The sequence below is a fragment of the Chlorocebus sabaeus genome, chromosome 10 (assembly GCF_047675955.1).
Source record: "Chlorocebus sabaeus isolate Y175 chromosome 10, mChlSab1.0.hap1, whole genome shotgun sequence".
In the NCBI taxonomy this organism is placed as follows: domain Eukaryota; kingdom Metazoa; phylum Chordata; class Mammalia; order Primates; family Cercopithecidae; genus Chlorocebus; species Chlorocebus sabaeus.
Genome location: NC_132913.1, coordinates 6,727,761 through 6,754,107, shown reverse-complemented (window position 1 = coordinate 6,754,107; position 26,347 = coordinate 6,727,761). Strand labels below are relative to the sequence as shown.

Sequence of the window (26,347 nt, the reverse complement as noted above, 5' to 3'; positions counted from 1 at the left end):
GGCCTTATATTCACGGCCCACTAAAGTGGCCGCATTACCTCCTGAGTTCCTGAGTGGTAGCCCCTCCACAGGAGTTGGGTAATGGCAGCTGGGCTGCTGAGATTAAGGGGGTAGCCTCAACCTCAGAAAATGAGCTGGAGGCAGCCTTGATCCCTGAGCCTGTGTCCTCCAGGACAGTGGCAGCAGTGACAGTCCTTGCAATCTTTGAGTCACCTTTGAGTCCTTCTTCCCTTTCCTTGAATGAAAACATGTGCTTGCAGCCAGATAGCTCTCTTGTCCCATCCTGCAGCATCCCAGAAGTCTGACAGCCTTCCTTCCTATTGTCCTCTCTCTGTCACCTTCAGTCAAGGCTGGCAGTGTTTCCCCCATTTCTCTCTAGTCATAGCTTCCTGGGAGGTGGCTGATTAGATCCAGGAGCCACATCTGTAATCTCTTTACCAAATAATTTTCCAGCCATACTTCCTGTGTTCTCTCCAGAACACACTTTCTACCTTTTGGCAATATGGACAGGCTGATAATTTTACAAATCATCAAGTTCTGGTTTCTTTTTGCTTAACAGTTGCTTTAATTTATCTCTTCCAATGGCATTTTGCTATAAACAGTCAAAAAATCTAGGGCCATAGCTTTGACACTTTGTGTAGAATTTTCTTTGCTAAATATTCAAGTTCATCACGTACAATATGTACTTTCCACAAAACACTACAATACACTTCAGCCTTTTTTTTTTTTTTTTTTTTTTTACTTTTATAACAAAGATCATGTTCGTTCAATTTCCAGTAACATACTCCTCATCTCTGTCTGAGACCTCAAAAATCACGTTTAACATTCATCGTATTCCTACCAAAAGTCTCTTCGGGCAGTGTAAGATCTTTCTAACATGTATTTCAAAGCTCGTCTACTCTGAATTCCAAAGCTGCTTCCACATTTCTAGGTATTTGTTACAGCTGCACCACACTTCCCTGTATGAAACCTGGTTTCCTTTGCTGGGACCACTGTAACAAAATAGCATAGACTGAGTGACTTGATCAGCAGTTTATTCTCTCACAGTTCTTAAACTTAGAGGTCCAGGATCAAGGTGTCAGCAGGGTTGGTTTTATTCTGAGGCTTCTATTTTGACTTGCAGATGGCCACCTTCTTGATATGTCTCCACAGAGTGCTTCTTCTGTGTGTTCTCATGCCCAGTTTGTCTTCCGTTCTTATAAGAACATGAGACAAATTGGATTTGAACCCACCCAAACAGCGTCATTTTAGCTTAATCACCTCTTTTAAGATCTTATCTTTAGGCCAGGTGCAGCGGCTCACGCTGGGTGCAGTGGCACGTGCCTGTAATCCCAGCTACTCGGGAGGCTGAGCCATGAGAATCCCTTGAACCTGGGAGGTAGAGGTTGTAGTGAGCTGAAATCACGCCACTACCCTCCAGCCTGGTGACAGAGGGAGATTCCATCTCAAATAATAATAACAATAATAATAATAATAATAATAATAAAGATTTTATCTTTAATTCAGAGGCATTCTGAGGTGCTGCAGGTTGGCACTTGAACATATTGTTTTGTTGCTTTTGTTTGTTTGTTTATTTATTTAACCTTTATGGTTGATTATAAAGAATATTGTAAAAGATACAGATGAAGAGATGTGCAGGGCGAAGTACAGGTGAAGGACTGTGGAGGTTCCACACCCTCGCTGGGGGCATCACCCTCCAGGAACTTCCACGTGTTCAGGTGTCTGGAAAATGGCACTTCAACATATTAATTGTGGTGGCAAAGGGCACAAGTCAGCCCATAGAAGATATCAAGTTAAAGATAAATATATATGTGATCAATTAATTCACCAATATTTTCTGATAGCCTATGCTCAAATCACCAGGATAGTAATGTGTGTGGAGATCTAAAAGTCTGAAGACACAGTTGAGTCCAGCTTTCTCCCTCTCTCCCTGGTCCTGCTTGAATACATTGGATGGACGGCTGCATCCTTATCTCATCTCTTCTGTGAAGCATTTGACCATAATTCCAAGCAGCATCCCATATCACAGGCCCTAAAGTGCTCTCTCTCAAGAACTCACCCAAAGCCCAACTCAAAAAAGTAGTATTAGTGGGAGGGGGGGGTCATGGGAAGACGATGCTACTCAAGTGTTTTGAATTTTAGTCTTTAGATCAAACCAGGAATTTGAAGGTGACTCCTTTACTGTAGTACGTCAATCCCTTAGCTTTTTTCAAAGGAAATTTCCTTGGCTTTATTTTTTTAAAGGAGATTCCACTATATGAATTTCTCTAAGAAATTCTTCCACGTGAAATTCAATGTACTGACTTTTTGGACGGTGGTCTATTGAGGACATTTTCCAATAAACTGCTTTGTGTTCTTCTTTACAGGATCTCACATACACACAAATTTATTTTCAAACTTAATGTTTAAAAAAATCATTTAATTCTCACTGATTTGTAAAATCTATTTTTGTGTGTGAGTAAGAAATGTGTGATGATGATTTTTTCTCTTTTATTGCCAAAATTGAATTTAAAAATATTTCCATAATTTTATTTTCCATTTTTACTAAGACAGTCTTCATCTATACTTTATCACAGATGTAGGGATTGGTATTTTTTCCAGCTTTATTGAAGCATCACTGACAAAAATTGTATATATAAAAGATATACATGACGTCTTGATATGGGCATACATTATGAAATTATTACCACAATGAGGCTAATTAACATATCCATTACCTCACGTAGTTTCCCTCCCTTTCCTTGCCATTCCTTTCCTTGCCTTTCCTTTCCTTGCCTTTCCTTTCCTTTCCTTTCCTTTCTTTCCTTCCTCTGTCTCTCACTCTCTCTTTCTTTCTTTTTTTTTTTTTTTGTGGTGAGAACACTTAAGATTTACTCTTTTGGCACATTTAAAGTATGCGTTACAGTATTATCAACTATAGTTATCATGCTACATATTAGGTCTCCAGACCTTATTCTGCGTAACTGAAACTTTGTACTCTTTGAATGACATGTCTCTATTTCCCCTACTCCCTAGCCCCTGGAAACTACCATTCTACTCTCTGCTTCTATGAATTCAAATTTTGAGGTTCCACATGTAAGTGAGATCATAAGGTATTTGTCTTTCTGTGTTTGGCTTTTTCACTAGCATAATGTCCTCCAGATCCATTCATGTTGTTGAAAATAGCAAGAATTACATTTTAAAGGCTGAATAACATTTCATTGTGTATGTGTGTGTGTGCATAGTGTGTGTGTATATATATACACACACACTATATAAATACACTACATATATACACACACACTATATATATATATATATATTTGAGAGTTACATTTAAATTACTTTGTGGAACCTCCTTACTGTTTTCTGTAATGACAATACCAATTTACGTTGCCACCAAGAGTGTACAAGTGTTCTCTTTTCTCCGTGTCTTCACTAACACTTGTTATATTTTCTCTTTTATTTAAGCCATTCAAACAGATCTGAGGTGATAACTCATTGTACTTATGGTTTGCATGTCTCTGATGATTAGTGATATGGTTTGACTCTGTGTCCCCACCCAAATAGCATCTCAATTGTAATCCCCATGTGTCAAGAGAAGGACCTGGTAAGAGGTGATTGGATCATTGGAGGAGTTTCCCTTATGCTGTTGTCAAGATAGTGAGTTGGTTCTCACAATATCGAATGGGTTAAAAGTGCTTGGCAGTTCCCCCCTTTCCCTTTCTCTCGACTGTCACCATGTAAGATGTGCCTTGCTTCCCATTTGCCTTCCCCCAAGATTGTAAGTTTCCTAAGTTCTCCCCAGCCTTGAGGAACTGTCAGTTAAACCTTTCTTTATAAATTACCCAGTCTCAAGTAGTTTTTTTTTTTATAGCAGTGTGGAAACAGACTAATACAATTAGTGATTTTGAATAGCTTTTCATATACTTGTTAGCCATTTGTATGTCTTCTTCAAAAAAAGTCTATTCATTTATTTTAAAATATTATTTATTTATTTATTTATTGCTATTGAGTTGTTTCAGTTTCTTATGGATTTTGATGTTTAACCCCTTATCAGATGTATGGTTTGCGAATATTTTCTCCCATGCATTCCATAGGCTATTTTTTCACTCTCGATGGTTGATTTTTTTTAATTTACAGCGTATTTTTAGTTTGATACAGTTCCTCTGGTTTATTTTTGCTTTTGTTGCCTGTGCTTTTGGGGTCATGCTAAAAAAGTGTTGCTCAGACTAACGTCATGAATATTTTCTCCAGTGTTTTCTTTTGTTATTTTTACAGGTACAGGCCTTATTTTTAAATTTTTAATCAATTTTTAGTTGATTTTTACATATTGCATGAGATAAAGGTCCAGTTTTATTTTTCTATATGTGGATATACAGTTTTCTCAAACATCTTTATTGAAAAGACTGACCTTTCCCAATGTTTTGTTCTTTGTACTCTTGTCAAAGGTAGTTGACTTTAAGTGCCTGGATTCACTTTGAGGTTATTTATTCTGTCCTGTTGGTCTATATGTCTGCTTTTATGACAGTACCATATTATTATGACTACTATAGCTTTCTATTTGAAATAAGGAAGTGTGCTGTCTCCAGTTTTGTTCTTGTTGAGGACTGATTTGACTATTTGGGGTCTTTTGTGGTTCTTTATAAATAGTAGAATCATTTTTTTTCTAGCTTTGTGAAAAATGCCATTAAAATTTTGATAATGATTGCATTGACCTTTCAGTGGTATGGTCATTGTAGCAATATTAATTCATTGAATCCATGAAATGGCCTATTTCTCCATTTCTTTCACTATTTCTTTTATCAATGTTTTATACTATTCAGTGTACAGATCTTACACTTCCATGGTTACATTTATTCCTAAATGAATTCATTTTTGTTGCTATTGCAATGAGACTGTTTTATTGTTTTTCAGACAATTCATTGTTCATGTATAGAAGCACTACTAAATTATAAATGTTGATTAGTTTTCTGCAACTTTACCGAATTCATCTATTCTAACAGTTTTTGGCATCATCTTTAGGGTTTTTTATGTATAAGATTATGTCATCTGCAGAGAAAATTTTACTTTTTTTCAGTTTTAGATGCTTTCATTTATTTATATTTTTTATATAATTGCTCTGGCCAGGACTTTAAGTACTTTTTTGAATAGAAGTAGCCAGAATGGGCATCCTTTCCTTGTTCCTAATCTTAGAGAAAAACTTTCATCTTTAAAGGTTGAGTATGACGTTAGCTTTAGGTTAGTCATATATGGACTTTATTGTGTGGAGGTACGTTCCCTCTGTACATAATTTGTTGAGAGTCTTTATCATGAAGCAATGTTGAATTTTGCAAATATTTTTTCTGCATATGTTTAGATGATAAAAAGTTTTCATTCATTTCTGCTAATGTGGTGTATCACATTTATTGATTTGTGTATGTTGAACAATCTTTTATCTCACTTGATCATGGTGTGTGATGCTCTTGATGTGCTTTTGAATATCACTTACTAGTATTCTGTAGAGGATTCTTTTACATCTGTGTTCATCAGTGATGTTAGCCTGCAATTTTTTTGCCCTTGCCTGGCTTTGATATTAGGGAGATGCTGGCCTTTTAAAATGAGTTAAGAAATGCTCCTTGCTCTTCAATTTATGGAAGTAAGAGTTTGAGAAGGATTGGCACTAGTTCTTTAAATGTTGCTTAGAATTCACCAGTGAAGCCACATGATACTGGGCTTTTCTTTATTGGGTGGTTTTTGATTGCTGATGCAATATTCCTACTCATTATTGATCTGTTCAGATTTATTGATCATGTTCTCATTGAAAACCACCTGAAATCAAAGAAATGAACAGACACAAATAATGTTGCTCTTTATTTCAATGAATGTAAAATATCTTTAAATATAGAACTGTAATACATATACATTATTTTCTAAAAAGTCTGAAGGAATAGTTATTCATAGCTGATTTGATCAGTAAAACTTCATGGGAGAAGTAATATTTATAATAAATATGAAATGAGGCATGGAAAAATTGGCTTAAAACCTTTAATAAAATTCTGAGGATTTTTTACCTTTTTCTGAATGACATATTCTAAAATCTGGCAACTCCACAAATAGGATTTGAATGAGTCTTCATAATCCTATTTGTAAACTAAACTCAGTTCTAATTTATAATCGAATATATACGCTAGACTATTTTCTACTCTCTGGTGTGAATTTCCAAATTAGATTAAAGTCTTATAAAGGCCTTCTCACGTTGTTGGCTGGCATGCAAAAAGAGACAGCATTTTGGACTCTCAGGGTGTAATCAGCAAGGGCCTTTCATGGAATTATAATCCAAGAACTGCTGGACCTTACCAGGTCGTTTAGTATCCCACATGAGAAGTCATGTAATGTCACATCAATCCTGATCTACTGGCTGTAGGAGTCAGCCCACTCAGATTTAAGAGGAGACACAAACCTTATCTCCCAGTGAGAGGAATATCAGAGAATTTCAGGACCTCCTTTGAAATGACTCCATGTATATGCATTTCGTATTGGAGAACTCTAATCTTCAAATATTTTATTAATGTAATACAATGAAATACTTATAATAATGTCTAATTTTGGCAAAAAGCAGTTATTGTTCATCAGAAAATATTAATAGAATAATAATGAATTTGTTATTATTGTTTTCTTTGGTAGGCATCATCCTTTATCCTTGTTATATATTCAATAAACAATTCTGAGCAATTTCTCTGACTAGGTTAAAAAAAAAGAGCATTAATTTCAGATGGAATGATTTATAAGAGGTTTAATTATATGTGTAAGTACAGTCAAATCCTAATTTTGTTTTACATTTTTGATATCTTTGAAATTGAAAAGAGTCTTAGAATCAATGGGGTATGATTGTTGAACTGGCAGCGGTTTTTCTTTCTTAGTGGTACAAAAATAAAGGTACGACCCATTATCAATGATGACCTATTTTATCATCTTTGATGAAATATGACAGTTGTTACTCAAAGTTCTGGAATAACCAGATACTCAAGATAAAATAACTACATCTGCTATTTTGAGATATTTTCCTTCTAACCACAAATGAGTCCTAAATCTTAGATATTGCTTGAATTACACTATCCTAAAAACCTGTTAACATTCATTTTTTTTTTTTGTAATGTGCTTATTTTTCTAATTTGATTCTAGACTTCTAAGAGAGCAGCCAACAATGCATTAACTATCTCTGTCAGCTGAAAGGCCCTTTAATTGACTTGTTCGTATTGACTGAGATCCTAGAAGGCAGCCTCTGTTAATGGTGTATCCTGATGAAAGACCAGGAATAAGTTTTCCAGCATCAGACTTGAGTGCTCATGTAGTATGTCATGTTATTTCCAATCACTTAGCTTTTTCTTCTGATAGCAACAACATGACTTCTTGAAAAATGAAGCCCTGCACTATGTTATCTGAAAAAATGTAGACCTGTCTGTGACCAATAGAGCTACAAGTTTTTCAGTAAAAATCCTGTCTTAAATTTTAGGTAAAAAATGTGTCTTGAGGGGAATTGTATTGCAGTTATTATTAAGAGTGTTTGTATCACTACATCTTTTGATGAGAGTGGTGTTTCGTGTAGTATACAGGTGTGCGTGTGTGTGTGTGTGGACGTGTGTACAGACATATGAATCTGCAAACAGATATGTATTTATTCATTCAATTATTATTTAAAGAATTACTGAATGTCTAAAATATGCTGGTGTATAATGACTACCAACCATCCCTGCCCTTAAGTAGATTACAGTCAACCTCTCATAAATTCAATTCTTCTTCTCTACCTTTTATGATGTGGAAACATAGCAACTGGTATGTTGTAAGTCTTGAGTAAACACTAGCCTATGTTTTCAGTTTTTTATTTAGAAAATTACTTTATTTTGATTTCATCTAGTTTTTTTGTTTTGATCTTATCTAGTTTTATAAAACACAAAGTATTTTTTTAAATGGTACATTCTTGCTCAGAAACCAAAATTGCCAATTTCGTATATTTTATGATTGTAAAATATCCTTCAGAATAATTAAATGACCTTTGTGGGGTATCATGGAATGGAAAATCCTCAAAGACAAGAAATCCATAGCCTTATTTTATTTTTTGTTATATACCCGTAAATAATCATAAACAGGAGAGTGGTTAATAAATATTATTCAGATATGGGGCTGTGAAATAGGAGATACAGGCATGAAATCCTATTTTTATTACTATCGTTATGCTGATGATCCTCTGGCCAATTCTTTCTGGTCTGTGTAATTGCAAAGTTCTTCATATTTTATTCATTAGAAGAGCTGCTCTGTGCCCATTCTTCTTATGTTGCTGCCTCGTGCTGTTTCCAGCACTTCCTAATGGGTGTGATCGGTGGACTCCATCAACTTTCTGTCTGTGCCTTGCTCAGACCTCTAATGAGTATTAAACTTGCAGCCATCAGTCATGTTTCAAGTGCAGACATAAATGAATAGAGAATTTTTGTTTGTTCATTAGCATTGTGAAAAGCAAACTCACTTTGTCTCCTTCCTGCTCTCTTTGATGTATTTACCCACCTATTATAATGAATTTGAAAGGAAACTTGATTCATGTAGGTATTTATTTAAAAGGTTCTTGCTGGCTCTTTTCTCACCTTTTTTCACTTCTTTTTTTTTTCTTTTACCATAAGCAGATAATGCTTATTAACCATCAACAATAAAATACTGTAGAGAGGATTGTGATAAATTCTTGTTGAATCAATTGTGCTAAGGTGTCTAAAAGGGTTGCTTTTTGGGAGGGAATCAAAGGAAGGAATATGGGGAGAGAAGAGGGAACAAGAGAGGTAATAATAATTTGGGGAGAGGAGGAGGAGAAAGAGAGCAAGAAAGAAAGGAAGGAGGGAGAGAGAGAGACAAATGCGGAGACAGAGAAAAAGGAGAACCAGGAGAGAAAGAAAAAAGAAATAAGAAAGGGCAAAGGGCACTTACCCAATTTTGGGTAAGAAAGATCATATAGGTGTTTATGTGTAAGAACGTGTGTATGGGTGTGTGTGTGTATGTGTGTGCATGTGTTTATGAGTGTGTGTTTCTGGGTTTATGAGTGTGTGTGTATGAGTGTGAGTATGTGTGAGTGTGCATATATGAGGGTATATATGAGTGGGTGTGTGCATGAGTGTGAGTGTGTATTGTGTGTGTGTATATGTGTGTTGAAAGGAACGCAATTCTTAATAGGGTAAGGCAATTCAAGAGTTTATAATATAAACACAGTATACCCTCCTTCCATTTAGGTTTCTTTGTTCACCATTTGGGTGAAAATTTATTCTTTTACTCTGAGCAAGTTTAGTTTTTCATCTTAGTATATTTTACGTAGACAAAGAAAATTTTAAAAATGCATTACAATGCAAAATAGCAGCTTGTCAGGGATCAGTATTATAGCGTTTTTGAGTGCACGGCTGGAAATGCGATTCTTTTTTGTTTTATAATGAGTGAACTCAAGATAAAATGTTGATAAAGACTAGATACTTTTGAAGATAAAATACATAATTGAGTTTCAGTTGCTCAACTTATTTTATTCCATACTTCTTCTTTCTTTTCAGCAACTAAATTATCTTAGAAAGCATTAATGGATCAATACAATTCTATCATATTGCTATGGTACGAATATTTGTATTCCTCCAAAATTCATACTTTGAAACCTAATCACCAATGTGATGACATAAGAAGGTGGGGCCTTTGGGAAGGGATCAGACCATGAAGATAAAGTTCTCATGAACAGGATTAATACCCTTAGGAAACAGGCCCAAGAGAGACCCTAAGCCCTTCTACCTTGCAAGGACATGTCAACAAGGCAGTTTCCCTGATTCAGAAAGTAAGCGCCCGGTAGAATGGGAATTGCCTTCATTTTGGACTTCCCAGCATCCAGAATTGTGAGACATAAATTTCTGTTGTTCATAAGCTATCCAGTTCATGGAATTTTGTTATAGCTGACCAAATAGACTAAAATGCATACCAAATTTACTTTTCATAAGAAAAATGCACTGAATTTAGTATTTTCTACTACAGAGTACTTATTTCAAACTTTCTACAATTTATAGTAAATGTGTGTTAATTAGTTGATGAAGCTATAGAAAATATTGAGTTCCTTACATAAGAGCTCTCACCCTTTGTGACATGTTTTCAAACACAAAAATTCCATAAAATATGCCATCACCGTGAGGGATTTACACTTTGGTTAAAAGACTCGGAATATAAACAGCAGTGAATTAGTTGTTGTCTTGATAAATGGAAACAGTGACTTGGAGGTGAGTCTATTAACATGAATAATCACAATGGCATTTTGATTAGCAATGCAACATTTACTCCCTGTTCACTTAACACAAAATTAATGATTTATCGAACACCTTATTTAAGAAAAGATTAGGAGATTTTGGGGGAAATGTTAATACCTCCTTGTGTATATTATACACACACACAGCATAGTAGGTGATAAATATTCTTCAAACTTTGTAAGGAAGTATTTGGAAAATGGAATGTTATACATATAATTAGTCTCGATATTGTATAAAGAAATTAGAACTTGTTAAGGAAGTTAACAGATATAGCCCAATATAAGACAGTATGCAGTCAGTCAATAATTTTCATTTTTTTCAAAGTGCTATACAGTGGAGAAGAGGAAACACTTTCAAATAAAATTGTAAGAGAAGACTTCTTAGAAGAAAAATCATTTTAAAAGGGCTTTAAAAAAGAAGAGAAGTAGAATTTACATATGCCAAAATGTGGAAGAGTGGAAGTCAACTCTTCCTGCAGGAAAGAATTATGTTAGCAGAAATTCAAACTAAAAAAAAAATAAGATAAAAAAAATTGAGTAACAACCCAATTTGATTGAGGAAGAACATATGTCTAGAAGGGTAGACCAATATGAAAAGTAGCTTGGGGGTCCGGGAGTAGAGGTTTTGAATAGCAGATTGCTAGTTTTTTCTTTCTTTAAATTCATTTGCAAATGAGATACTATTGAATGTTTTGCTGGCAGAAAGCATTGTAATCAAATAGTTTAGGAAAACTAGTTGAGTGCATGTGTGCAGAGTAGATTGCTGTGATGTGCAGACAGGACACAGCAAGCCCACACTGCAGATTTGGAAAGAAAGTTTCGATGGGGGAGAGTGTTAGTAAAAACACTATAACCTATAAACTAACACATGTGATTTGATAAGAGTGAAACCTAAAACTCAGTAGCTCATTCGTGTTTAGCAATCCGTGGTGTCCTCACACAAGAATTCCTCACAAAAGAAAGGGGATAGAGGCCTGACAATTTTAAATAAAGTTCAAACCTTGTAATCAGTGATTCTAAAATTTACACAGGCTTTGCTGTCTTGATGGTTAAGAGGCTAGTGTTTGTTGAACGTAGTATTAAACTTCTCAACCTAAGGCTGTGAAAAATGGGAAAACATGTGAGAAGCCTGAGAGGGAAGAAGGACACACCACATAGTAATGTGCTGCTCATTTGAGGGAGCAGCTGTCCGTCAAACAGCTCAGAAAAGAACGCAGAGCTGGAGAACCAAGACTTTTTAGGCGTTTGTGTGTAAGCAGTAGATAAAATATCTATGATGAAGGACAGAGGAAAACACCCCACGTCTCCAAAGGCCTGGTCCACTGAAGGGTAGTGGGGTGGGAGGAAGACTGGTAAACCCTTCTACATGGAGTCACTAATGAACACATGGAGAGAGGGATAGAATGAAGAGAGGAAAAATGTTATCATCTTCCCATGGAAACATGAAAAGTGAGCATGAGAGAGCATTTGACATAGGAATTGGGACCTAGTGACGCGTGTGTGTGTGTGTGTATGTGTGTGTGAAGCAGGTAAACAAAAATCACAAGAAATCTAACTAACCTCACTGATATTTTCAAATCATGGAACAGAGTTTGCTGCAGAAATGAAGCAAAAGGGAATGGGAATGGGGGCTAGTGAAGAAGGAGTAACTATGGGAGATGCTCCTTTGGGACTCTTGTAGCAAATTTGTAAGAAAAGTAGCATCATCACATACACTAGATTTATATTTGACCAAGACAAAAGCAGAGCAACTGCCTGCTTTAAATTCTAATACGAGTTAGTTAAACCAGAAATTTGGTGACCTTCTCTCAGTTCCAAGTTAACCTTTATTTTTTCTCTGTATTTTATTTGTCTCCACTTATCATCCTACCTTTCTTTAACTGGATCCGGTATAACCTAACACATGTGATTTGATAAGAGTGAAACCTAAAACTAAGTAGCTCATTAATGTTTAGCAATCCATGGTGTCATCAAACAAGAATTCCTCATAAAAGAAAGGGGATAGAGGCCTGACAATTTTAAATAAAGTTCAAACTTTGTAATTAGTGATTCTAAAATTTAAGTGTGTGAACTTGAGTAAAGTTTTCTTGTCACTTGATGAGTGTGAAATAAATGGGAGAATCTTGGGCTATACTCCCCAAGTGTCTGGGAAGTTTTCAAAAACCCATGTCCTGGGTAAAATGCATTAATACATGGCTGTGTGATATCTATTTTAATGTTGTTGACAGCTTTGGGCAGAGAATTCTAGCTTTCCCTCCTGTATATATGTACCCTCTTTCCTCCACAGTAATTAATTTTTAGTTGAGTCAATGACTGTCCAACCCAAAAACAAACAAACAAAAAAACAGGTCCTTAAGACATCCCAGATCATTCTGATTCAAGTAGCTAGATGTTATACTTTGAGAGATGCTGATATAAGACTTCTAAGGAAAAATTTCAACTGATTCCCAGTTACATGATTAGCCTATTACTCCTTGGTAGCTACTGAGAAAAATTGTAGAAGTTCAGGCCAATTAGACTTCATAGAAACAATGATACTTATCAGAACAATTATTTCTATAAGATTTTTTATTTTTGCTCTTCTGTTAATTTGCTTTTTAGATAAATCAGTAGGTAGACTAATACAGTTGGAGAGACAATGCAGTTGAGAATATCCCCAAGAAGGTTGAGGATACATATTCAATAATGATCTGTAGTTTTACCAATGTAATGATTATTTGATTTGTACTATTTTAATACTGATTCAAGAACAAGCGCTCTGAAGATACGTAGTACTCTTTTATTTCCTTCTCTGGTAGGACCAGATTTCACATAATATATAAAAATATCATTGGGATTTGGAGCCATAAGATCTAAATTCAATATCTTTTTTCTTTTCTGTGTAATTTTGGGGAATTTGCTAATCCGTTGTTAGCTACCATTTCTTTATCTGTAAGATGAGAACGAGCATCTTAACAGCTTTTTGTTGAGAGGGTTGAATGAGTTATGTGATGTGAACCTTGTTTTGAATGTTAGTGTTATGGATATCCAACTTTCCTCACTGGTTTGTAAACTGAAATGGCAGGTGTATTCATAGAAGAAATGACTTTAGGCTGGGTGCGGTGGCTTACGCCTGTAATCATAGCACTTTGGGAGGCTGAGGTGGGCAGATCACCTGAGGTCAGGAGTTCAAGACCAGCCTGGCCAACATGGCGAAACTCTATCTCTACAAAAACACAAAAATTAGCCGGGCATGATGGCGGGTGCCTGTAATCCCAGTGAGCAGAGATCACACCATTGTACTCCAGACTGGGCAACACAGGAAGACTCTGTCTAAACAAAACGAAACAAAACAAAACAACACAAAATTACTTTAGATGTTCCCCCTGACACTGTACTCTCCATTAAATAGCCATTTTTCTTCCTTTTGCTTTCCACATATTGCTTAATATTGTACATCAAATTTATTTCTTTCTAAATTGAACTAAAAATAATGTTTAACATTTTCTTTCCCTTATCCTTTCATTGTGAAGAACTTGATGGCAGGATTCATAAGTGTTTTGTCTTTTACGGTAACCAGGTTCAATCAGACAAGAGTCTTGACCATTGCAGATGTTTCATATCGGTTTGTTTACTACATGAATGAACTGATATGTGAAAACCTTACTGTATGGTGGTCTCATTCTATGCCACACTTATAGTAAGCAATTATTCAAAGGCTTAATAGGGGTCTCTTTCTGGAGATGTGACTAAAATGGAAAAAAAACACTTGATTTCTTCAATGCTAACCTAAAATGCCAAAGATGAATGCACCAGTATAGAAGCTAAAGGCATCATAATCATATATATTTCTGCAAAACACATTTTTTAATGTCTTCTATAGAAAATCTTTCTGTGTTGTTTCTTTTTCTGGGGGGGCATTTAGTCATGAGTTCATTCAGCAAATATGTATGTAGTTCTTAGTGCAAGCCAGTCACCATTCTCTATATTGGTGATATATAGTCATAAACAAGCCATAAAAAGCCCTTGTCCTAATTGCAATGAGGAATACATTATGTAAACAAAGAAAAATGATTTCAGGTAGTAGTAAGTAGTCTTAAGAACAATAGACTGGGTGTGGTGGCTCACACCTGTAATGCCCGCACTTTGGGAGGCCAAGGCGGGCAGATCATGAGATCAGGAGTTCGAGACCAGGCTGACCAACATGGAGAAACCCCATCTCTTTTAAAAATACAAAAATTAGCTGGGCCTGGTGGCATGCTCTTGTGATCCCAACTACTCAGAAGACTGAGGCAGGAGAATCACTTGAACCTGGGAGGCGGAGGTTGCAGTAAGCTGAGATCGCACCAATGCACTCCAGCTTGGGTGACAGAGCAAGACTCCATCTCAAAAAAAAAAAAAAAAAAAGAGAGAGAGAGTTGGAGTGCTTTGGATAGGGTTAACTGGAAATAATTAACTGGTTACTTTCAGGGTCCAGTGATAAGACATCAGCCTCTATGAAGACCCATGGGAGGACGGGTTCAGGCAGAAAGCAGCAAGCATCAAAGAGCATGTGTGACGGCTGGCAAGGAGGCTGGCACAGCTGGAGGGCAGGGCACAGGCTGGGTTGTGGAATAAGACATAAGGCTGAGAAATCTGCAGGACCACAGGCATAGGGTTTCATGGGCCACGGTAAGAAGGTGGGATTTGTTTCTTGTTGCAATAGGGAACTATTGGGAAATTTCAAGCAGAGGTAAATCACATGGTCCATACTTTAAAAATCCCTTTTGGATGCTACAAAAATAACTTCTGGAAGTTGGAACAAAAATGGTGGCAAGCATTTTACTTTTGAGTCTATTGTAATTACCCACAAAAGAGATCAGTGTGACTGTAGCTAGGGTCTGTCATCAACTAGCTGAGTTACTAGCAAGTAATTTTACCTCTATCTATGCCTTTGTTTTCTCATCTGCAAAGTGAAAATAAAGGCATTTACCTCATAGGGTTCTTGTAGGGACTAAATAAGCTAGAACATAAAAAAAGCATGAATCTGCCTCAAATATTTTAAATGCTCAATTAATTCTGGATGTTTTTATTAGTATCATAAGTATAAATATACACAATGGCTTTAGTAGTCAGATTTATTGCAATTCTCAGTTTCTATGACTGTATGTACATATCAGGTATTTTGCTTTTCCAACTCTGTTTTTCTTTTTTTTTTTTTTTTCTTTTTTTTTTTTTTTACTGTGTGAATCAGTATAGGTTAAACTATGCTGTAGTCATGAACATGCCCCACACCAAATCTCTGTGGCCTAACACAATAGAGGTTTCTTTACTACATCACAGCTTGATGAAGAGCTGAGAGTCCTCCTTTCTTCTCACTCTGCATTTGAAAACTAGTGCTTTTGTCCTATGGGAGAAATTGTGTAGTAAACTGAAGATCTTACTCCAATGCTGAGTTGTTCCTTTATTGTTATCATTTCCTACAGATTTATAAGAGTGTCTCAGAATGTTCTTTTTTATCTGTAAGGCTCATGTTATTTCATGATATTTCCAGCACATTGGAAAGTATCAAGGTATGCCAGGCGTGGTGGCTCACGCCTGTAATCCCAGCACTTTGGGAGGTTGAGGCAGGCAGATCAACTGAGGTCAAGAGTTCAAGACCAGCCTGGCCAACATGGTGAAACCCCGTCTCTACTAAAAATAAAAAATTAGCTGGGTGTGGTGGCACACGCCTGTAGTCCCAGCTACTCAGGAGGCTGAGGCAGGAGAATTGCTTGAACCCGGGAGGTGGAGGTTGCAGTGAGCCGAGATTGTGCCACTGTACTCCAGCCTGAGAGAGAGCATGAGACTCCAAAAAAAAAAAAAGGAAGGAAGGAAGGAAGGAAAGAAAAAGAAAGAGAAAGAAAGAAAGAGGGAGGGAGAGAGGGAAGGAGGGAAGGAAAGAAGGAAAAAGGAAGGAAGGAAGGAAGGAATGAAGGAAGGAAGGAAGGAAGGAAGGGAGGGAGGGAGGGAGGGAGGAAGGAGGGAGGGAGGGAGGGAGGGAGGGAAGGAAGGAAGGAGGGAGGGAGGGAGGGAGGGAAGGAAGGAAGGAAGGGAAGGCAGGAAGGAAGGAAGGAAAAGAAAGAAAGGAAGGAAGGAAGGAAAGGAAGGAGGGAGGGAAGGAAGGAAGGAAGGAAGGAAGGGGGGAGGGAAGGAAGGAAGGAAGGGAAGGCAGGAAGGAAGGAAGGAAAAGAAAGGAAGGAAGGAAGGGAAGGAAGGAGGGAGGGAAGGGAAGGAAGGAAGGAAAGAAGGAAAAGAAAAGGAAGGAAGGAAAAGGAAGGAAGGGAGGGAGGGAGGGAAGGAGGGAGGGAGGGAGGGAAGGAAGGAAAAGAAGGAAGGAAGGAAGGGAGGGAGGGAGGGAAGGAAGGAAGGAAAAGAAAGGGAAGGAAGGAAGGAAGGAAGGAAGGAAGGGAGGGAAAGGAAGGAGGGAAAGAAGGAAGGAAGGAAGGAAGGAAAAGGAAGGAGGGAAGGAAGGAAGGAAGGAAAAGGAAGGAGGGAAGGAAAGAAGGAAGGAAGGAAGGAAGGAAAAGGAAGGAAGGAAAAAAGAATCAAGGCCTGGGAGCCTTTGTGAAGGACGATGTTCGGGACAGGAGCTGTGCGGGGTCTCAGGTGTCCAGAGCCCGCAGCCCACATTTTGCTCAGTCACCATGTGACTCTAAATGTCATTTAACCTTACTGGGATTCTTCACTAAGGTTCTTAAGAAAAAATTATACAATAAAATAAAAAGTATTTTTATACTCTACAAAAATTCACACAATGCCAAAAGAATCATGCAAGTTAATCACGTTGTCCATCTCTTTGTCTAACCATGAAGGATCCCCATGGTACATTCTAGAGAGCTTTGTCTAATCCAGCTTGAAATGATCCCCTCAAAGTGACTTTTATCATTTGTTTTGAGAGGCAGTACCATTAATCTTTTCTGTTTCTCCCTCTCTCTTTTTGGCTCACTTCAATTCAATAGGCAGGGAGAAGAGAACATTGAACAACATTATAAAAATGTTAATTTCTAATGTCACAGACTAGCCCTTAATCACACTATTAGACATATGTTCTGAATTAATGATCCTGACCAGCAAGCGGGAAGACGAAGATTGACTTTGATGAATGCCTGCCGTTATTTTCCAAGATGGATGAAGTTGTTTTTCTTTCTGACTAAATGTTTTCTCAGAAATGATATTCTATGTAGAAAGAAAGAGCATATAAAACACTTCCTTTTGTTGGCAGAATCTTCTTTTCTAAATCAGCATTTCAATGGTGTGTATTTTGTTCATACAGTGAGACATGTAACTGCAATTGCTGGTAATCTCTTAGCCTTATAACTTTGGTGGCCTCTTCTTGTAGATTTATTTTTTAAGCCCCCAGTGCTTAACTACAAGCAATGAAATAAAGCATGTTTAGTATGTACAGAAATCTCATTATTCCAAACAGTCATTTCCTAAAGACGACTGCAGTGAAAAACAGATCTCCTTTTCTTTGTGATCCTTACCTACACAAATTCTTTCTCCACGGCACACTTTGTCGAAGTCCTCCTCAACACCAAGCCTCTGAGCCTCTGCTCAGATGCCACCATTTGCATAAAACTGTTCCCACAACCCCTGGTGAGAAGTCATAGTTTCTTACTCTGGGCTTTTCTAGAATTTTATTAACTGCTCTCTTTGGCACTGATCTCATTCTGACTTTCATTACTCTTAGCTGTGTGTGGGGCCTCCTTCCTCTAAGTGTTATGAGCTCTTTTAGGGTAGCAAAAGTTCATTAAAGTTTTTATCACTGACATATTACACCATGACCTTTCACAGCATACAGTTAAACCATTGAATGTAATATATGAAATTCACATCATTATATTTAATTATATAATTTGTGAATTATATTTTGAATTTATACATGAATTTGTAATTTTATACAATACAAATGTAATAGTTAATTTACATATAATTAATTATATATATGTGTGTATACACATACACACACACACACACACAACTTTCAATTTTGCATCATCCCATGGGCAGAGGCTGTGAGAAAGCTGTGCAAGATCTGGTTTCATTAGGTTACAGTTAAATGACCAGTTGTGAGAATAGTTCCTTCAAAGTTCTCTGAAGAATTTTTAACTGAATGCATGAGTAAGTGGCATCGAGACTTAAAAAGATGAGGCAGGACCATTACCATCATGGAAAACTGCTATCTACATTGCAGTGACAGCCCAGCACCGTGTTTGAAGGAGACAAAGGCATGGAAGTCAGTGTACACAGCCAGTCACTGGGGCTGGGTTGGGACAGACTCCAGGTGAACCCAGATTAGGTTTATGTAAATCACATGTGGGAAGGAAGAAGGGCGCCTGGGAAAGACACTAGGGGTTTCTAACCATATTACAAACATCTTGAAATTAGAGCCATCATTGGTCTTTCTATGTACTTCTTTATAACCCCTACAGAATTTATTTTCACGTGGTTTATATCTAATTTGTATTTTGTCAGTTATTGTTGCAAAAACGTTATATAACCGGTTGCCAAAGCTTAGTGACATACAACGTACAGTCCTTAATCTCACGCTCACTTCTCTGTGCATCCACTGGGTAACTGCTTCCTGAGTTACATTCTGGGGCCGTGACTGGAGAGGTCATGACCTCCTGGGGCGTGTTCCCAGGGTTATGTCAAGGAAGCTCTGGAAGGGCAAGTGGAAACATGCATGGCTCTTGAGGTCTACACTCGAACTGAACCATTATCATTTCTGCACACATTCCATGGAGCTACACAAGTAGCAAGGCCAAGCCTCACATCAGGTGGGGCGGGGGGTTTACTCCACCCATAAACCCACTGCCATGAAGATTTGCTCATCTTTTACTCCTACAACTTCAAATATTGTACGAATAAAAGAAATGAGGACTAAAACTCTTCGTGTTGGCATACTGAGTTTGTCAGAATCTAAGGCCATGAGAATACGTTACATCTGAACTTAGAAAAATGTAAAGGAAAACGATAACCACAATGACAACAACAGCTCAACAGAGCACTGTCTGTATATATCTATGGAACTTTCTAGCTCCATTCTGATATCGTCTGGAATTTTTCTTGGACTGTTCATAGCAATGGGAAGAGCCCAGATGCTCTTGGCCATAGCTGTAGTTACCACCAGGAAGCTGTTGTATTTACTGCTTTCCAGTTGTCAAGACTTTAATTGAAACAATTGCAAGATTACAGAGAGATCTCCAGTTTGAATTACGTTCAACAGCTTGCAATGATTAAGCCATACAATTGTGCAACTCACGTGTATGAAATCTACTCAGTTTCTTACATTATAAAAATCATCATTTGATCTAAGCATGTACAAATTAGATTTGTGTTTAGGTCTTCTATAAAACATATATATTTTCTCTGTCTTTGAACCATTTCTCTGCATATAATACATACCTATTCTACATGAGGAAATTTTAGGGTCAGGATAGTGTGGTTATCCACTCATTAGCAAAATCCCTAGACTTGACCTGCTGGAATGATTTAAATTCAAGTCTAATACTTTTATGAAACAGTTCATAAAGGAGTCTATATGGACTGAAATCTCTGATTTAACAAATGAGGATGCAATATTGCTTCCCGCTTTTACTTTCTCTACCTCCTCCTCCTCCTTATTATCTCTTTCTTTCTGTCACACATATGTTCCCTCCCCAAACTTACGTTCTCTTTATAAGACCTTCTAGAGTATGCAATTTTATTTTTTGTTTCTGTCTTTTTGTGACTCAATTGAGATAATAATTCTCCAAGTTTATGATGCATTATCCTGTTTAGGATAATTAGGAAAATGGAAACCTGAGGCTGGCAATCTAAATTGGAGGTAAAACACATCTAGAAATTTCTGCAGTGGAGAAACAGTGCAGATATTTGGACTTTACGTCTACCGTGATTAAGAGGGGAAGAGGCTCACTGTGTTGAAATGACTGAGGGAAGTTCACTGGCAAGGAGTTTTATAGACAGACCTAAGACAACCTACCCTTATGCGGTCTGCTCTGCCAAATGGGTTAAATAGTAGTTTTGCAAATTTTTTTCTTTTAATTTGTTTGTTGAATACTCTAGGTACTTTAAAATTGGGAAATAATTTAGGTCCATAAAAATACTTCGAGTAAAAACTCAGAAAGACACTGAACATTTGAAAAGAAGGCAGCTACAGGACTTAAACTGTGCCTCTCAATTTGCATGTTGTCTGCAACAAAGCAAAACACACTCATGGTTGTCTCCTTGAAACTTGGGGTAGGGAGATCCTGAAAAGGTTCCAGCACTCAACGCTGACACTGCATTGTGCTATAGTATTATTATGGTGTGGCAGTGTGTAAGATCACCTTCTGTGATCACTTACTGTGTACATTCTAAAACAAATACTTTCTTAGGAGGATTTATATATGTATACATATATATTGAATATATTATACACACACAGACACACACACACACACACATACACATGTAATTTGAGTTTTCCCATACCTTGTTTAAATGCATGAGGTCATATGACATAATATTTGCATAGACGTAATGTAAACTTATGCAATGCCTCAGTCGTATTTTTTATATCCTGCTTACAGAGGACTTTGCCAACTCTCTAAGAGCTTTGAGGCTACTGCTGGGAGTTCCTGGAGGAGTCTCCCATCAGGTCCCAGTCCTCTTGCTTTCTATTTTTTTTTTAATTTATTTTTTATTATTATTATACTTTAAGTTCTAGGGTACATGTGCATAACGTGCAGGTTTGTTACATATGTATACTTGTGCCATGTTGGTGTGCTGCACCCATCAACTCATCAGCACCCATCAACTCGTCATTTACATCAGGTATAACTCCCAATGCAATCCTCCCCCCTCCCCCCTCCCCATGATAGGCCCTGGTGTGTGATGTCCCCCTTCCCGAGTCCAAGTGATCTCATTGTTCAGTTCCCACCTATGAGTGAGAACATGCGGTGTTTGGTTTTCTGTTCTTGTGATAGTTTGCTGAGAATGATGGTCTCCAGCCGCATCCATGTCCCTACAAAGGACACAAACTCATCCTTTTTTATGGCTGCATAGTATTCCATGGTGTATATGTGCCACATTTTCTTAATCCAGTCTGTCACTGATGGACATTTGGGTTGATTCCAAGTCTTTGCTATTGTGAATAGTGCCGCAATAAACATACGTGTGCATGTGTCTTTATAGCAGCATGATTTATAATCCTTTGGGTATATACCCAGTAATGGGATGGCTGGGTCAAAGGTACTTCTAGTTCTAGATCCTTGAGGAATCGCCATACTGTTTTCCATAATGGTTGAACTAGTTTACAATCCCACCAACAGTGTAAAAGTGTTCCTATTTCTCCACATCCTTTCCAGCACCTGTTGTTTCCTGACTTTTTAATGATCGCCATTCTAACTGGTGTGAGATGGTATCTCATAAATGCAAATCAAATCCTCTTGCTTTCTTAGTCTTGGCTCTTTCGTGGAAGTCCTTGCATTGCGTGGCTTCTGGGGATGTGTATGAAAACTCTGGCTTCCTAGTCAAGGAGCTGGCCTCACAAATCCCCGGAGCCCCAGGCGCTGGAAGCACAGTGCATAACGCAGACCTCTACTGTGGAGAAATATCTATGTCACATGCAGGCAGCTGGAGGGTAGACACAATTTGTCCCCATTTGCTTCTTGTCAAAGCAAAGTGCCTTCCTGGTTGTCAAAGCAAAGTTGTGGAACCTCCCTAATCTCTGCTCACCAGATTTCATAGAGTTCTTTGTTTATCAGAAGCATCAGAATAGGTTCATATTTGGATCAATAATCCCATTTGGTGGAAGAAATAGAGATTTCAGAGATTTAAAATATTGACCCATTAAGAGATACTAAGTGTCTGCTTAGCTTTTGAATAACATGTCTGTGTTAGGGGGAAATGTGTTGTGAGTTCTGCCTCCACAGCAAAGAAGTCAGAATTTAAATCCCCAATCTCCTTTCCAGCTGGGACTCAAGCATGCAACTTGTGCTTTATCCATCAACCCCACCTGTGAGATGCTTTGATGGGAAGATAGCCCCAGGAAACAGGCTCCATGTGAACCTTCTTTTTTTGCAGACACAGGGGCTGCAGAAACACATCTTTGGGGAGACAGGGTTGCAGCTCGAGATACTTGCAGGGAGGTGGTGGTGGTGCAGACAGCATGTTGACTGAATTGGTCTCTAGGCGTTTGGCATTCAGGGGCAGCCAGCTGGGCAGGATTTTATATTTATGATTCTGTGGCAGTCCAGCATCTTCATAATAAATACCTTTTGCCTTGGAACAGGCAGAGGGAATTCTTAGCTTCTGTTCAAGAACCTGATCAACTAAATTCTATTTTATCTGTTTTATGCTGCCCATTTTTTTTTCCTGTTAAACCTTCCTATCAGAGCATTTGCAACATTTTGCAAAGTGCAGTTTAAAAACCTAGCCATAGATTCTAAAAAATGCCCTGATTTGTTCTTTATGTTGTTCATTTCCTTTGTCTGCAATGAGATTTTCCAGATGACCACAGGTGACTTACCCGTGGCCTACAAGTTTTGCTCAGGATATCTTTTCATCAAAGTCTTTCCTGATTTGTGTGGTTTAAAACTGCAATATACCCTTCTTCACAGCACACTTGCTCTCCTTAGCCTGTTCTGTATTTTCCCTATATGATATGATTTGGCTATGTCCCCACCCAAATCTTATCCTGAACTGTAACTCCCATGATTCCCATGTATTGTGGGAGGGACCCGGTGGGAGATAATTGAATCATGGGGGCAATTTGCCCCATGCCGTTCTCGTGGTAGTAAGTCTTACAAGATCTGATGATTTCATAAGGGGTTTCCCCTTTCACTTGGCACTCCATTCTCTCTTGTCCACCACCATATAAGACATGTCTTTTGCCTTCCACCATGTCTGTGAGGCCTTCCCAGTCAGATGGAATTGTGAGTCCATTAATCCTCTTTTTCTTTGTAAATTACCTAGTCTTAGGTGTGTTTTTATCAGCAGCATGAAAACCGACTACTACAACATACCTCTTATCCCTTTCTAAATGCTAAATTATTTAAATGTTATTATTGCCATTTGCTCCTCATTACAATGTAACGACAGGGAGGGCATGTTTTGTTTGTTTCTTCATTTTGGTATGTTGTCTTACCTGATTTATTCCAAGTGCCTAGAACCATGTCTGAAACAGTATAAATCCTTAGTAAATGTTTGTTGAATGAATGCATATTTTTTAAAATAAAATATTTATAATTGTGCTATTTTCCTTCACTTTTGAAAGAACCTCCTGTCAGGAAAGAAAAAATTCAATTTCTGCAATGGCCAAAATTTGCAGCCCAGGATGTGTTTTTTCTTCCCAACTACATGGTTAGAGTCAAGACTTCAAGCGAGTCAAACCCCTGTTTGATCCTCAGTAGCTTCATTTGCTAGAATCTCTCCAATACTCCACAGGGACCAAGACACAAAGATGGGACATCTAGAGGGAAAATTTAGCAATACTCCTGTTTTCATATATACATATATAATTTTTTGTTCTCTACCTTTTTCTTCTTGTTTGTTGAAAGTCAATTGGTTAAAACATTTTTTAACTTTTAAACTTCTCAACCTTTAAGCCAGACATTAGGAGAGAGACATTAGAGGCCAAATTGGTGCAAGATGTTGATGGATTCAAAAGAGAACTAAGAGTTGGGCTGCTAATGGAACTTCTAGGGAGTGAAAACACCAAATAAGAATTGGTAAATCTACTAGAAGCAACACATCCACCAGAAGTTGCACACAAATTGGCTGTTCAGAGCTTATACCATTAGTAATGATGCAATTATTGTGCTTATAGCCTTTCCGGTAGTTCATAAAGTAACTCTTGCTGACATGGGATTTGACTGTGTAGTCTGGATTCTAGAGTCTGAGAGGAGAGGCCTGGGCTGCTGGAAGGAGGGAGAGTTTGAGAGATTTCTTTCCATTTTTGGACCCAAGGACAACACTGACAAATGTATTCAAATACAAAATGCTTCACCCTCATGCTGGCTGGACTCATGCTTCGATGACCCACCAAAGCTTACTCCAGTCCTGAATGTGCTCCATGCTCCGAATAAGCCTGCCAGTCCTCTGGGCCATGTATGCTTGACTCACCTAAGCAGGGATTTAGGAAGAAAGCAATTCATGTGTAGCATTTTACGGTGATTTATAGTTATTTGAAACTCAAGAAAATGAATTCATATTGTTTATAACTTTTCTTTAAAAGAACACACTAGTTAACAGACATCTCTAATTGAAACTCCAGCTTTAAAGACGACATAGGAATTGAACTTACTTTAGGCAGAGTGTGGAGTGCCATGTTGGGATGACTGCGGTCCTCCAGGCCCTCTGCTTCATGAATCAGCACCCCTAAAATGCTGTTGCTTTTCAAAGTATCTTCTGTATGTTTTACTCATGACCTTCAGATGATTGAAAGCTCTAGGTTGCCTGGTCTCTTCCTACTTACCTCAGTGGCTTTCATAGGGATGTTAGCCTGGAGCCAAGTAAGAGAAAATTGTTGTTATTTATATAGAGAGATTAATTGTGATTTTTATGTTTGCACCTAAAAATATGCATATAAACTAGAATCTTGATTAGGCAAAATTTCATCCTAGTAACATCCTCAGATAATTCCTATTAGTCTACTGTAAAATTGTAAATGATATAAAGTGGCCCTTAATAAATATTTCTTTCATTTTTTAAATAAGCACATGTTAAGCACCTGTTGTATATCACACACAAATAAGACAATTACCGGCCGGGCGCGGTGGCTCACGCCTATAATCCCAGCACTTTGGGAGGCCGAGGTGGGCAGATCATGAAGTCAGGAGATCAAGACCATCCTGACTAACACGGTGAAACCTTGTCTCTACTAAAATTACAAAAAAAGTAGCCAGGTGTGGTGGCAGGCAAGTGTAGTCCCAGCTACTCGGGAGGCTGAGGCAGGAGAATGGTGTAAATCCGGGAGGCAGAGCTTGCAGTGAGCCAAGATCACACCACTGCACTCCAGTCTGGGCGACAGAGTGAGACTCTGTCTCAAAGAAAAAAAAAAAGGCAATTACCAAAGGGAGCCCAGGCCTCATATCCTTCAGTCTAAAAGTGTATAACATTTCCATCTCTACCTATCTTGTTTTGGATACAGTATCACTTTCAGAATGATAATTCTAAGCTAATGAAATATTCTCAATCATAAATATCCAAAAGGTTTCACTAAATTACATTTTGTAAAGAAAAAAAATTGAGAAGGACAAGACTCAAAAATGGTTTCTAGTTAGATATACAGACTGGAAATCACAGGTTGCATACCAGCGTTATTTGGGTTAAATATAACCTTCACAAGGGTTTGTTCAGGCCCACACATTATCAGCCTTCACAGTGCTTTTATTTTTTTTTTTTCTCCCAAATCTTTCAGCTTGGAATGTATGACTTCTTTTTAAAAAACAAAATCAGAAGATATGGTAAATGTGGGGCTACTATTATCATGAGAGAAATCAATGGGAGACAGTCAGAATCAGCTCTCTTACACAGCCAACCTCTTGTTCACCCGAGTCTCTAACTTCCTCATTGTCTACCCAGAACTGAGAACAGAGGTCAGGCTAATCTTTGCCCTGGTGTTCTCATTTTCTCTTTGGTAGTTGTAAAAGAAAGTTACTATTTTTAAAAATTCATATATTAAAAATTTTGGTCTAAATTCTGACCGAACTTACTCAGTTGTGCCTTATCTGGTAAGAATTTAATTCTGCGACACTGCCTCTCAACATTGCCATTCATCAATATTTGACTATATAAACATTTCGATGAAAATGTTGTTTATATGTGTACATATATGGGTGTGCATAGGTGTATAAATACAAATTTAAATATATAGAAAGAGTGAGAAAGAAAGACAGAGACAAAAAAAGAAAGAACAGAAAAATGAGATGACGAAACAAGGAAATGAAGAAAGCAAGCACAGGGAAGAGGGGAAGTGAGGGAGGGAAGAAGACAGGAAGGGAAGGAGATTATCTATATACATCTATTCTCCAAGATATTTTCAGCTCAGTTTCTGTGCCATCCCCTGTGTTACTTCAGGCTTGCCCTGCC

At 37.7% G+C, this 26,347-nt stretch overlaps 1 protein-coding gene across 1 annotated transcript in view; it reads left to right on the top strand.

Annotated features, from left to right (window-relative positions):
* The window catches only part of CNTNAP5 (contactin associated protein family member 5), an 868,401-nt gene that overhangs the window by 664,430 nt on the left and 177,624 nt on the right, over window positions 1–26,347 (top strand). The gene's annotated exons all lie outside the window — the stretch shown is intronic.